Source organism: Idiotropiscis lumnitzeri, chromosome 4 (genome assembly GCF_059441095.1).
Source record: "Idiotropiscis lumnitzeri isolate Australia: NSW breed Sydney's pygmy pipehorse chromosome 4, RoL_Ilum_1.0, whole genome shotgun sequence".
Classification (NCBI taxonomy): domain Eukaryota; kingdom Metazoa; phylum Chordata; class Actinopteri; order Syngnathiformes; family Syngnathidae; genus Idiotropiscis; species Idiotropiscis lumnitzeri.
Genome location: NC_142394.1, coordinates 10,124,707 through 10,137,723, shown reverse-complemented (window position 1 = coordinate 10,137,723; position 13,017 = coordinate 10,124,707). Strand labels below are relative to the sequence as shown.

The following is a 13,017-nucleotide window of genomic DNA, read 5'->3' as shown; positions in this document are numbered from 1 at the left end:
AGCGGAAAACATTAAGAAGGTGGGCCATAAAAGTTGTATCAACGAACCTGGACTCTTATTAATTGTTAAGATTAAAGAGTTTCACCTCTAATCCAAAAGGCTTCTTTCGTTCTAAATACTACGAGAGGAGACTCTCCATTTGTTGTCTCTGGTGGTTGTGTCCCCTTGGGGATTGTTCTCACGATGTTTATGCAAAACATCATTCATCAGCTACACCTGGCAACAACTTGCGTGAAAACCCCCAGGGTATACAACCTCAAGTGACATAGCGGGACTCCGCACCAAAAATCTGGAACTAAAGAAGCCTTTGGGATTCAAATTGAAATGTCTTCAACAACCAAGAAGAATCTGCTTGCCTAAATTTAAATTTCACTGACTACTATGAACTGGATAACTGAGAATCTACAAAGACATGGAGGAGACTTGGTTGTGTTCTTCAGCTGCTTTGCTTCATTGCTCAAAATGTGTCTTGAATCAGTGCAGCCATTCCACTATTGAGTACCCTCGGAAAAAGAAAAGTGGTTATTACACAACAGCATATCATAGCAATCCTCCGGACATCATTCAATTCCCCAGGAGTTGTGCGCAAGCTAGGCAATGATCTCACTCTGATTGGATCTTCTGCTGCATTTCAGAGTGCTGGAAAGTAGGGAATACTCCACCTGAAGCAACGGAGGACTCACCTCGAACCATTCCAGTTGCAGAACAACAAACAACATGGCTGGCAACTTAAATAATCAAGTTGTTTAGCATTAGTACATGTCTCAAGTAACCGAGTAATAATTTCTTACTTGTATTGGAGTAATTATGTTGCTCTTGGTGGGTACTTAAGCAAGAATCATATTGTTTGGTGGGCTGTATGTGATATTTGTCAGTAACACTTTTGGCCAGTTTTGTCATCGTATAGCTGTGGCCCTCACACAGCCCAAGTATGGATGTACACTTTAGCTACCAGAAAAGTTAAGTAACTTCCGCAGAGCATTAAAAGCTATTTTGAATTAAAGAGATGCTAAAATTAACTAACAAAAAAATTAACTTACGAGAGCAAGTTCTTTTTTTTTTCACTCCATGAAACACACACGAAATGCCTAATTATATGTGATCATATTAAATGGGCATCATGACAATCATTGAGGCCTTTACAAAAACATTTGGGGCGGTAGGTGGGATAGTGCACAATATGCCCCCGTAATGCGGCCGAACCGTTTGTCCTTAAAATCAAGTCATACTCTTTGGGATGGGGTGGATTCATCTGATTCATTACTATTCCATGAAGATTAATCAGATAACCGTGTTTAGACTACCAGGGCACATAAAATATGTTGAAAAGAAAATATTTGGAAAAACAAGCTGTAAAGATGCACCAAAATTAAAAATTAAATTTGCAGCTTTCTCTGATTGCAACAAATCATCCGCCTGAGTGGTGCCTTCCAGAAATGGGCCAGGAAATGAGAGTTTCCACCACTTAGCATCTCACACTGTTACACCCATACAATCCAATAAAATAGCCTAAAACTGACAGTCTGATGTGTTTCTTGTCACCTTTTGGCATGGAGATTGATTTTGAGGTGCAAGTTAATTGAACACTGCAAATGTATTCATCTTCTGTCCGTGCTGCTTGCAGAAATTCCTGTTCCACTTCAGTATTAAAAAAGAAACCCTTCAACGCGTAAAATTCATCATGCTGTTCATGTATGTCCATAGAAATAAATAAAAAAATATATTTTATTTCACATGATTATTCATATAGCGACGTATGATAACGACAATAACAAAAATAATAATGGCCTCGTGAGCAGTATTGCCACGTTATCTTGAAAAAATACTGTACTGATCACTTCCTTTAAATGGTAACATAGTCGCTTTAGCATTACTTGATGGTTAAAGTTACTAAATTAATTACATCTTATTATAATACATTCTGTTTCATTGGACATATTTATTAATAGTTTATTATTAGTAGTGACCTCATCCACGAGTTATAAACTTTTGGTGGGTTTGTGTGGCCCAATGATCTTAGGAACAAAGTTCTGGGTCTTTGTGGCCTTAGCAGGGTTGCCCATGGTAAATAACTCCTCGTGCAGGAGCAGATAAAGTAAGGTGGAAGTAAATTGTTGGATGGATGTTGTAATGGCAAAACAAAACGTTTATAATTCTTTGTAAATACAACCATTTGTAAAACTACTGCAGTCACATGGCCCGGTGGGACTTTCTCTTTAAGCTTGAATGCATACTGCGCTGCATTCTTTTATTTTTCTGACATGGTTATTGAAGTTAGGAAAAACAAACAAGATAGTTTCAGTCGTGGTAGAAGAACTGTCCTCATCAAATTAAAAATTAAAAAAATGAGTAGAAGCTTTTGGTCAAAGTCACTTTAATTACATTTACAGAAATACAACAAAAGGCGTTTTATTTTGCCACGTATCCACCACTTACTTTTTTTTTTTTTTTTATACTAACAGAAAGGAGCATGGCGACTGCTCCTCAGTGTGGTTAATGAAAGCATTTCGGTGACCACAGCGCATTTCATGGTGTCCGTGTGTTCAGGAGGCTTATTGTTTTCATACGGCAGGAAAGTGAATAAGGGAAATCAACATTGATCTCGGACCCCACGGCTTTATTTTCCCATGGAGACAGCATGGCTAATTAGGCTAGCATGTTGCCTGTTCCAGCACAGCTGCAGTAAGAGATTAGACAGACAGAAGCTGCCAGCTGTTACACCGATTTGGTATCACTGACTAATTGAGACCAGCCAATGGTGGCAGAGCGAGGCCCATGCCGCTCGTCCTCATCCCGCTATTCATAATATGTATATCATCGGATGATAAGGTTAATCAATGGGACTGTTGCGGAACAGAGGAGCTGATTAAAATTTAAATATTCCAAAATGTAAATGATTCAATTGAATTCTGTGCAAATTAAAGCTCTTCTCTTGGGATCGCTTTGTTTCTTTCAGTGGTTCCACGGTGTTTGTGAAAATGAGAATATGCTGTCCAACAAGGCACAGACACTTGTGGGTGATGGTCTGTTGGTTGATGCCGGTGTAGGTAATTTTGGTGACAAAACAAAATAGCGTGTTATCATGTATTGCAACTTCTTAATGCAATGTTAGGCAGACGAAATAGTCAAAAAAAAAAAGTCAATACTGGTGTCGGATTTATGACACAAAGAAAAGATTGATGAGAAAACTTTGCAGGACTGAATGATACTCGAATCAGTGCTTTTAGTGTTGCATTTCCTTGGTGTCTTGGTTACGGAAATCAGTCCACTCACAACAAAACGGACTGCTTTATTTATTTTTTTTCAGTTCTTGCTCACTATTACAAATAAATGCTTTATTTTCCAGTTTTCATACACTATTACTGTTACAATTTAGACTTTCCTTGTGCAAGTTTCCTCATTGACTACATCATGAATATGATATTTTGTAGCAGCGCTTCCGTTGGTTACCACTTATGGTGATAAAATCCATTTGCAAACAGATTTTTTGTTCATGTTCAGGAATTAATTTCCATCTCCAAAAAGTCCATTAATTACCATGTATATCTATCCATCACAATTGCTATACCGTCGTTGAATTGGAGTCTATCCCAGTTGACCTTGTGCGGAAGGCAGAGTACGAGCTGCCAGCCGATTGCGGGGCACAAATAGACAAAAGGCCGTTCATAATCACAATTCAGAGTTCAGGACAATTTTGAGTCTTTAATCATCATAATCTTCATGTTGTTAGAGTGTGTGGGGGGGGGGGGTACTAGGAGAAAACCCATGCATCATCAAAATTATATTTTATTGGAACTGATCCTGACCTTTTACCCATTCGATCACTTTGCCATTTTACAGTATATTACGTAAAAATATTTCTAGCCTGACTTGAGTTTAAAGGTACATGATATTTCCAAAGGCCGTTGAAGAATGCGACAGTGTTTTCTGTGATTTTAGCAAATGTAACAGCAATGTTGCCAGTATCCAAAGAACTAACTGCAATCTGTATATCTAAATATTTCTGTCTTATAAATCTGTAACTTTCTGCTTTATTCTGTTCATGGTCACAGGCTTCTGGATCTTATCCCAGCTGACTTTGGACAAAAGAGTGACTACACCCTGAACTGGTCGCCTGTCAATCACAGGGCACATCGAGAAAGAAAACATTGGCATTGCGAGATCTCACTGCCTGCAAGTGAGTGAACCGCTACACCGTCAGTGACCTTATATACAAGCACAAAATATTTATGTGTAGATAAGACTCATATGTTCACATTATCCCAAACCACTTGCACTCCTCTGCGCACTCACCCATCGCTTGACAAACCATCATGTACAATCCAACTGCAGCACAGTGCTGTCAGCTAAAATAATCTCCTCCGCAAAGAATTTAACTGCGTACCTTCTGGCACAGTGCGACGATGCAATTTAATGCCCCCTGTGATAACTGAATGGAAGAAACTCTTGAAACTTCAGAGCTTATAATAGGCTTGTCAGCTTATCATATTAGGCATGTGAGCTTATAACATTAGCATTTTAATGTTCTTGCATGTACAGTAATGTGATTGGAGGGTGTTGCCATTTTGACTGTGCCACGGAGGAGATAAGCAGACAGAGAAAAGTCAGTGATTCTGTTGTGAATGTTCAGGGTCGTTGGCTGATGATTTTTTTTTTTTTTTTGGCAATGATTTGTGAGCTTGCATTAATTGCAACGTGTGCATCATCTCCATGTGGTAGGAGTAGGAACAGCAGGAGAATGTCTTGAGTACTGTTATGGGGTCTTAACAGGAGCAGCAACTTTATTTCAGTGTTTTAATGCTGTTTTTGTATGAATTGTTATTATGGGACTCGTTTTTCTTCTTTTATATCTACCATTTATTAATTATTCCAATTAATTTACATTCAACGTGATGCCTGAAGATAAAAGATTAATTAGTTCCTCAAAACACTCAAATATCAAACCTGCTTTGCCCATAGTAATTAATGGAAATGACCAGCCTAGCAAAAAAGTCCAACAAAAAATTACATAATGTGTTTTTGGAATGTGGAAAATGGACACATAACATGATTAAACAGATTATGAAATATTTTCTACAATATACTGATTCAATTCCTTCCGGTTCAGTTCATTTTACAGACCCCAATACATAAGAGTCATCACTACTCTCAGGGTTTGATTCAGCTGGAATATTATTCATTTTTCCACAAAGGGTAAAAAATATATTGACTATGAGTATTGTGATATTTCTGTTATTGTGATTTTTTTTCAGTCAACATAAATAGCCCCACCATTAGTGTTTAAATATTTGTTCTGCAAAGGGTTGTGTTAATGTGTTCATCATTAGCCCGTCAATTTTCCATTTTGCAAAAAACTATCGGAGCATTCTTAAGTCAAAATTGTCTAAAAACACAACAAAAAATAAATAAATCAACTGGGAGTGTCAGTAAACAGCTTGACGCTTCATTTTTAAAGATTTGTAATGAGTATAAGCGGTTCAGTGGATTGATGGGATCCCTGCATGGATGGAGGTTCACTGTCTACCAAACTGCTGCTTATTCTGAAGTGTGTTGATTTGAGCGCTTATGTCTTGTTTGTCAGTCAAAGTAGAAAAATTGGCAAAAAGATGATTCAAATAATTGTATCTATTTATATTAAAAAGCTGCATTTCATCGCAGCTATATAATGCCGCGCTGATGCTTTTTAAAAAAATTTTTTCACATTTCTTTGCATGCCATTTGGAATGACCTTGGAAAGGCATTGTGGATATACCGCATAGGACCGCAGTATAGACACAATTTTTTCTTCTCATAGTCATACACACTACACAGGTCAACTCTTTTTGCTCAAAAATCCATTTTGCTTGAGGGAATTAGTTTGTCTAGTAGGGATGATGAGGGGTGAATGGCATACATTTCTTTAGTGTACTTGGTTAATCTTTTGGCTCTTTTACAATACATGGCAGATTATTTTCTTATAACCTATGAGTTATTTATCTCATAATAAAAATATGGTTTTCAGATCACTATTTTACCCCTCCTCCCGCCACACACACAGATCTTTAAATATATAGCATAAATACAATATGTGAACCCCCAGCATGATGAGAAGAGGGACAGATATTATTAAACAAAACTAATTATAGTCATTGGTACCGAACAATGATATCCTGAACACTAAAGTATTCATGTTGGAGATTTAAATAGGCCTATCCATTAAAAGGCACAATATTTCATTCTATCAACAAGGAGGAAATACGTTTAATAGTCCTTCATATCAGTGAGGAAATGGGCAGCGGTAGAGGTACATCAATTAATAATTGAAGATGCTTTACTATCAGAACACTGCCTGTGGACGGTATTTGCACATTATACACCTGCCAAACACATTAAACAGGCATTTCTATCAATGCAAAGCGTTTTGAGAGGCTTGAATAATAATACTACAGTAATACAGTTCCACAATTGTGTACAGAACACATTATTAAATGTTGAATGCAGTTAGGATGGGAATACATAGTTGTGTGCTAATGAGAGGACGCCACTTTTTGCGTGAACTGAATCCCCCAAAAGTCTTCTGTTCTCTATTTGGGTCATTCGCAACACTCATTAATTTAATGAGTGCACAATTAAGATGAAAAATCACTTACTTAGTATAATTTAAAATTCATTGTTATTGGAACGCATTAATCTCCTGTTTCTTTAAAGTGTTAATTTAATGCCCCTATTCTGTCTAAAAGTTATTTTCTGGTGGAATTGCGCAGTTAATACCACTTTGGGTACAAATGACCTGAAGGTAATGGGTATTCAATGCTTCCTATTTCACATGTTAATAATAATTTTATGATAATAAATAAAATAGTTTTCGTTCCTGTTCTCCAGATTGTCAAGCGGTAAGAACAAAATAATTTTCTTTCAAAATACACGCATTTTATTTTCCTTATCTAACTGTAACCTAAAGCTGCTTTGTCTGTTAAAGTCAAGCCAATAGCTGCAGGTCAAACTGAGATGGAACTGTGTGTTTTCATATTACTCACGGCTGTGTTTGATCTCAATACATCTTGCAAAAGTAAGCGCTCCAACAATCTGATAATATAGAACCTCCAAAGGGGCAGTTGACCGATGGGATGAATATATACTCTATACGTATTTTTTTCCCATTTAAGGAAATTGTTACACTAAATATTAATGATAAAATATCAGAGCAGAGGTGATTACATTACACATGGATCAATGGGGTTAGTTTGTTATCAATAATTAACAAAGGACAAAATATACTGCTTCCTCCAGTCCGTGTAAATGGAGTTCATCAGATGAGTTACTTTGGACCTCTCCTGTCTCGTACAAGTCTTATGACCACCTAGCAAACAGTATGAATACTGGTAACCACCTATAAATAAGTATGCAGAGGGATTAATGATGAGATACTTTCTTTGTGATTGGTTGTCATGCAAAATTTTGTTTGAGAGCTATGCCATTGGCCTTCGCTTACGCTTCTCATCAAAAGACAACAGAGGGCAAGGAAGGACAACTGTTCGGAGACTTTGCTCCCGTCATGGAGAGTAGATGGACTTTAATATGGAGACAGAGATACTCTACAAACCGTGGTTGGATTGATGGATTTCATCAATTAGTCGTGGTGCTTTTCATTTGGCTGGCTCTAACAGCGCCACTCATTTGTTCCGTAATTTGGACTCTTCCACCCCTTTCTTTATATTTAATGTTCTTTGTAAATCCATTGTGGACTCTTCTCCCCAATGTAGATCCGAATTGGTGGGAGGAGATACAGTATGAAAAGAAATGAGTCACCGCTAAAGTAGAGCAAAGGGACATGAGAGAGATGGCTAAATGGGACAGAAAAATTTATGTGTTACTCACCAATGGTCAAACTCTGGGCTGTTTTGAAAATCATCATACACACGTTGATGGCTATATCTTTGATCCCTTCGCTCTCATATTGGTCAGAGTTCAATTTTCCGCTAAGAGCTTCAAACCAGTGCAACATGAGGCAATACAAATATGCACCTCCGCCATGCAAAATGCCAATGTAAAGGTAGATAAGGTGTATTTAAATTAACAAACAAGATTTTAAGTATTTTTTATGATTGTTTATAACAGAGGTATTCAATTAAAAGTCACAGAGGTCCACGACGAAAATTTCTTCCAATTAAAAGGTCCGAACCAAAGTCCAACTTCCCGAAATGTCTAGCCTATGTTGACATTTTTATATAGTTTCAATATTTATTTTCAACAGAGCGCACTTATATACTAAATATTTAGCAATGTTCCCATTAAACACCTTTGCCAGTCAAACAATCCATTTATTTCACATACAAGGAAATGTGGCTCCAGGAATTTAGGGGTGCCACTTCCAGAGAAAAACAGTAAAATATCTCCTGCAGAAATATATCAAGTGCTAAGCATTGAGTTAACATATTTTACTTTTTTTTTTAAATCAAAGAGTTATCAGCCTAAAAAAACGGAAAGCCTAATTATCCAAGTAAACCAGGTCAACATGTTCAGTACAAATCAATAAAAATGGCTGTCCTCATGAAAAACAAATTCAAAATGAGCTTTGACACCACTTTTTCTTTTGAATATTTTTTTAACTTCTCTTAATGAGAAAAATGAGTTTGTGACTGCCCTGCCAGTAACTTAAATCTGGGTTGGAACGGAGTCAGGGCCATTGGGATTTGGTTGATTATTTCACACATCTGGGCTTTGTGTTTTCCTTTAGATAATGTTTGTGCAACCGTATTTAAGCACTCCTTCCCCATCACTTGAACGTTATTTTATTATTCCCCAAAATCCATGATACTTTTAGTGAACATTCGTTTGCATGCCGCTGGGATGTAAACGAAAATGTAAAAATCTGTTGTACTGCACTCGAAGTTCGATGTTTTTGCGTGCGCTCACCTCAAACGTCAGCGGATAAGTGTGTACAAAAGGGCGGTGCTTTTTTTCGTAGTGGCGCTTCGCAATGTTGCGACGGTTTCGGAGCATATGATGCACACTGGTTTTGAATCGGCTGCAGCCAGAACGAAACTAAATTTCTCCGTCCATTCATTTAAAACAAGACGCATCGACCTCGCTAACTTTTTAGCAAGGCATACTGTCAGCAGCACTCTCTTCCGGTCTGCTGCGCAATTGGCAGTGGATCGTAAACAAAAGATTTGATTGGCTCAAATCAGTGACGCCTTTTCCGTATTTACTAGAATTGCAGCGCCAACGTTAGCGAATGCGCCCTGAAAAAAATTCATCATAGATTGGCCATGGGTCCGGTCCGAACCATCCGGACCGCGGTCCGCCATTTGGTGATGCCTGGTTTATAATGTTCATGATGACAGTGAAGATGATGGTAATTAATTGTATTTTCTATTTCCAAAGCTCTTGGCTTATTGACTACAGCTCAAGTTCTATTTCAATTCATATTTAAAAACTGATCACTCATGTCTCAGTCAAGTCATTTTTGCTCCAAATGGAATTTAGTATGATTTAGTATGCGTCGCCCAATACACTTTGATATTTGAAATTTCACATTTTGCAATGTCTGGAATGTTTTGATGGCTTTGCATCATTCTAGACAATAACCTGCACATTGGAAGCTCCAGTAGGCTGCAGTGACCTTGCAACGAGAGGCCTGTAGCGCTCAAATGCTTTTTATCGGCATGAAGAAATCGTGTGTATTCAAAACCAAATGACAGACAGGAATATTAAAGCTCAATGACATTTACCTTTATTATGCTGCCACCTTTTATGCATTCAGGGATTTAAAGTTAAACCTCCAGGGAATTTCAGCCTCTCAGAGCCAGCGTGCTCTCACCGCAGCAACTTCACTGGTTGTACACTCTTACGTGATGAAATCTAACAGCTATGGCAGAAAGTTCTGCAGTTGTGACAATAAATTGTGTTTTTCTTGACAATGTTGACATATCTATGTTTTTGTCAGGACCTGAATTATAATTTGGGTTTAGTTTTTGATTTTCTTTATTATTTATATTTTCTTAATAGTTTCACTTGGTCTTGTCAATTTATATATATATATATATATATATATATATATATATATATATATATATATATATATATATATATATATATATATATATCGATTAGAGGTAAACTTGTGAATGTCATGTGACCAAATTCAGAAAACAGGTGAGTTTCAATTTGTCGTTAGCCTTAAATAACTGTAATTTTCAGTCAGCAAAAATGTCAGCTTTCAGAGATACTTTGGGTAAATTTTGCTGCTTAATTCATTTTCCACATACACGATATTAATACCAGGTTTAGACCAGTGGGGGCGTATAGAACACATCACTGTAAACATTTTTTGACTTGCCTTTTTTTTTTTTTTTAATAGGCAGCAATTTCTAGCTAATATCTGACAATTGATCTGAAGCATTTAGTGATCGTCAAGATTATTAAAGAAAAATTAAACAATTGAGGATTGGATTTAAGTAGAAGAAGAAAAGACCAAGAATGAAAGACTTCCTTTCAAGAGTTCAGAAAAGTGAACTGTGTTTAGTCAGGTGTGGAATCCCATGGTGATTAGGCTATACAGTAACACAGTGGCAATGTCTGTTGGAAGCCATCCAGAACTAACAATAAGTCAGATCTCGATAGGCCAATTAGCCCTCGGAGTTCCCATGTAAAACCTTTCATGAGGATCCTGTGATTGGAGGCCATTACGGACAGCGAACCTTGCCAGGGGAAACGTTGCATCCTCAGTGGGCTCCTTCTTCCTTGTCCAGTCAAGCTTGCACATGTGACAAGCAGACCCAAGTTCCCAAAGTGACAAAGTGCCTTACCGGAAACCAATTACAGCTCTTAAATCAAATTGTCATTGACCATTAGAGCAAACAGCTATGGTTGATTGATTCCACTCAAAATCACAATTATAGACAGAATCTGGCATGAGACAAGAATTGTGATGGTCTCCAAGAACTGAATGTTGGTGCTGTAGCTCATGAAAGATTTCGAAAGGGTCCGAATTTTAAGTTTCCCCTCATTGTTTCTTAGATTCTTTTGCTAGAATACTTTAATAACAGTCCGCAAAAAAGACTTGACACATCAGTCAGAAATGTATCAATACAATATTATCATAATTTAAATCAACTGTTTGCTGGTTCATTGATACTCTGGCTTGTGTTGTTCCAAACATACTCTCGAGCGATCGGTCCAGCACCTTCTGCTTATGAATGCTTTATTTTTCTACCCTAAATGTTTCTTTATATTCTGTAATACAGTAGGTGTCCAATGTCTAAGCAACATTAGCATTAGCAATTAGCAGGATACGCTACATAATATGTTCCCACTATTACGGTGACATAACACGTGACATTTAATTAGGAATGTTGGTGTTAAAGGTTAATCATTTAGCATCAGTGATTTTGTCAATGCAATGTGTGTACATGGCAGGTCATTGACACTCGTCTGAATCTGAGTCACGTTCAGTTGTGTATGAATGTATTGTCGTATGTGTGATATGGCCATGCATTATCGCTCAACCGACTGCACACTCCCCTTAGCACAACCCAAGCTGTGGTCCTTGAAATCCCATGCTTCTTCCTATCCTCCAACTCAAGGTTTCAGTCACTTTCACATTCAAAGGTGAGCATAAACTCCAGCTGCTATATTTTACTTATTTATTTTGAGGAAACAAGAAGGAAACGTTTTTCCAGCACTTTGTTTTTCATATTTCTTTCCTCTCCTGAGGCGCAGAACTCTAAAGCACAGTTGGGGTAACATCCTCAAAGCACAGTATTTCCAGTGAGGATTAAATACTTGCATTTGAATTTGGTAGAAAATGAAAGGCTTCCTTGCCTGCATCAAAGCGCATCCTTGTCATTATTAACTGTAGGGGAGGAATATGAAACGTGACAGAAGTGAATATTGTCCTGTGCTTTCTTTTTTCAAGGTGTCCTCCTCCTCCTCTTTCCTGTGCAGCTGCTTATATCATAAGAGCCTGAAAGTGCATTCATGTTACTGTACTAATTGGGGCATTGTTGAAGCCGATGGCCCATTAGCACTGCAGGAAACAGGCTCCATCATTTGTTGGCAAAGCTGTTGCACACTGTACTTTGTTTGCAGGAGTTACATTACACATTCTTCTCAGTTGGTTTGATAAATTTCTCCGATCAGAATTGAATTCTTACAATTCTTGTGATGCGGATGACAGTTTGTGGTTCAAAGGAAGTACGTAGACGGCATTGTATCCCTACAGTGTTGCATGTACAAATTTTCCTCCAGATTATATTGACAACATAACTAAGAAATTCTCTCTACACCATGACATTGTGTTTTGTTCGCGCTTGTGCATTCACTGGGCATTACGGCGCACCCTGACGCACCTGATAATTTGTCGACAGAAGAAAAATAGTCGCATCTGCATTATAGTTGGTAGATGTGCTAATCCTCACTTTGTGCATCTTACTATTTGGTGACAAAAAATAGGCTCCATTTTAGACTACCTAAAATGAGGTGTATTCTGTAGGGCAGGTAGTGTCAGGCGATTTTGATGGATTTAATCGAGGTGCAGGCAGACAGATTGATGGACGTGCGGTGAATGTCGTCAATGACTGACAATTGCTCTGAATCATTGTAGAAATTAATTTATTGGTCAAATTCTAATCATTATCATCCGCCTTAAACGCATGGCTGAGCTGTTGGGGTCATACACAGACAGACACTCATGGATGCAATTAAGGTGGCTTCCAGTTGTTTATACCACATGCGCAGCTGACTATATCATGCGCAAGGGGAGATCTTGCTTTACCTGCAAATATTATGCACAGACGCTATGTGATATTTTGACCAAAAATGGCCAATTCTGACCACCTCTGCAAAAAATCGACTATATCCATAGTTTAACCGACTATTCAATTCTACTGCTGAAATGATTTGGTATTTGGTTTATTTTGTCTTGTATTTTCAGAAAAAAATACGAAAAAAATATGATGGCCTTTAATTTAGGAAGTTTGAATCAAAAGTCTGTTGAAACACAATGAATGCACAAAATAACACTATGACTGAAAA

General features: G+C 37.6%; 1 long non-coding RNA gene across 1 annotated transcript in view; it reads left to right on the top strand.

Moving 5' to 3' along the window:
* Nucleotides 1-13,017, top strand: part of LOC148338060 (uncharacterized) — a 58,601-nt gene that overhangs the window by 33,074 nt on the left and 12,510 nt on the right. Inside the window, exon 2 of the long non-coding RNA XR_015842939.1 lies at nt 4,053-4,177. This is a non-coding gene — a long non-coding RNA (uncharacterized LOC148338060). The remainder of the gene's footprint in view (nt 1-4,052; nt 4,178-13,017) is intronic.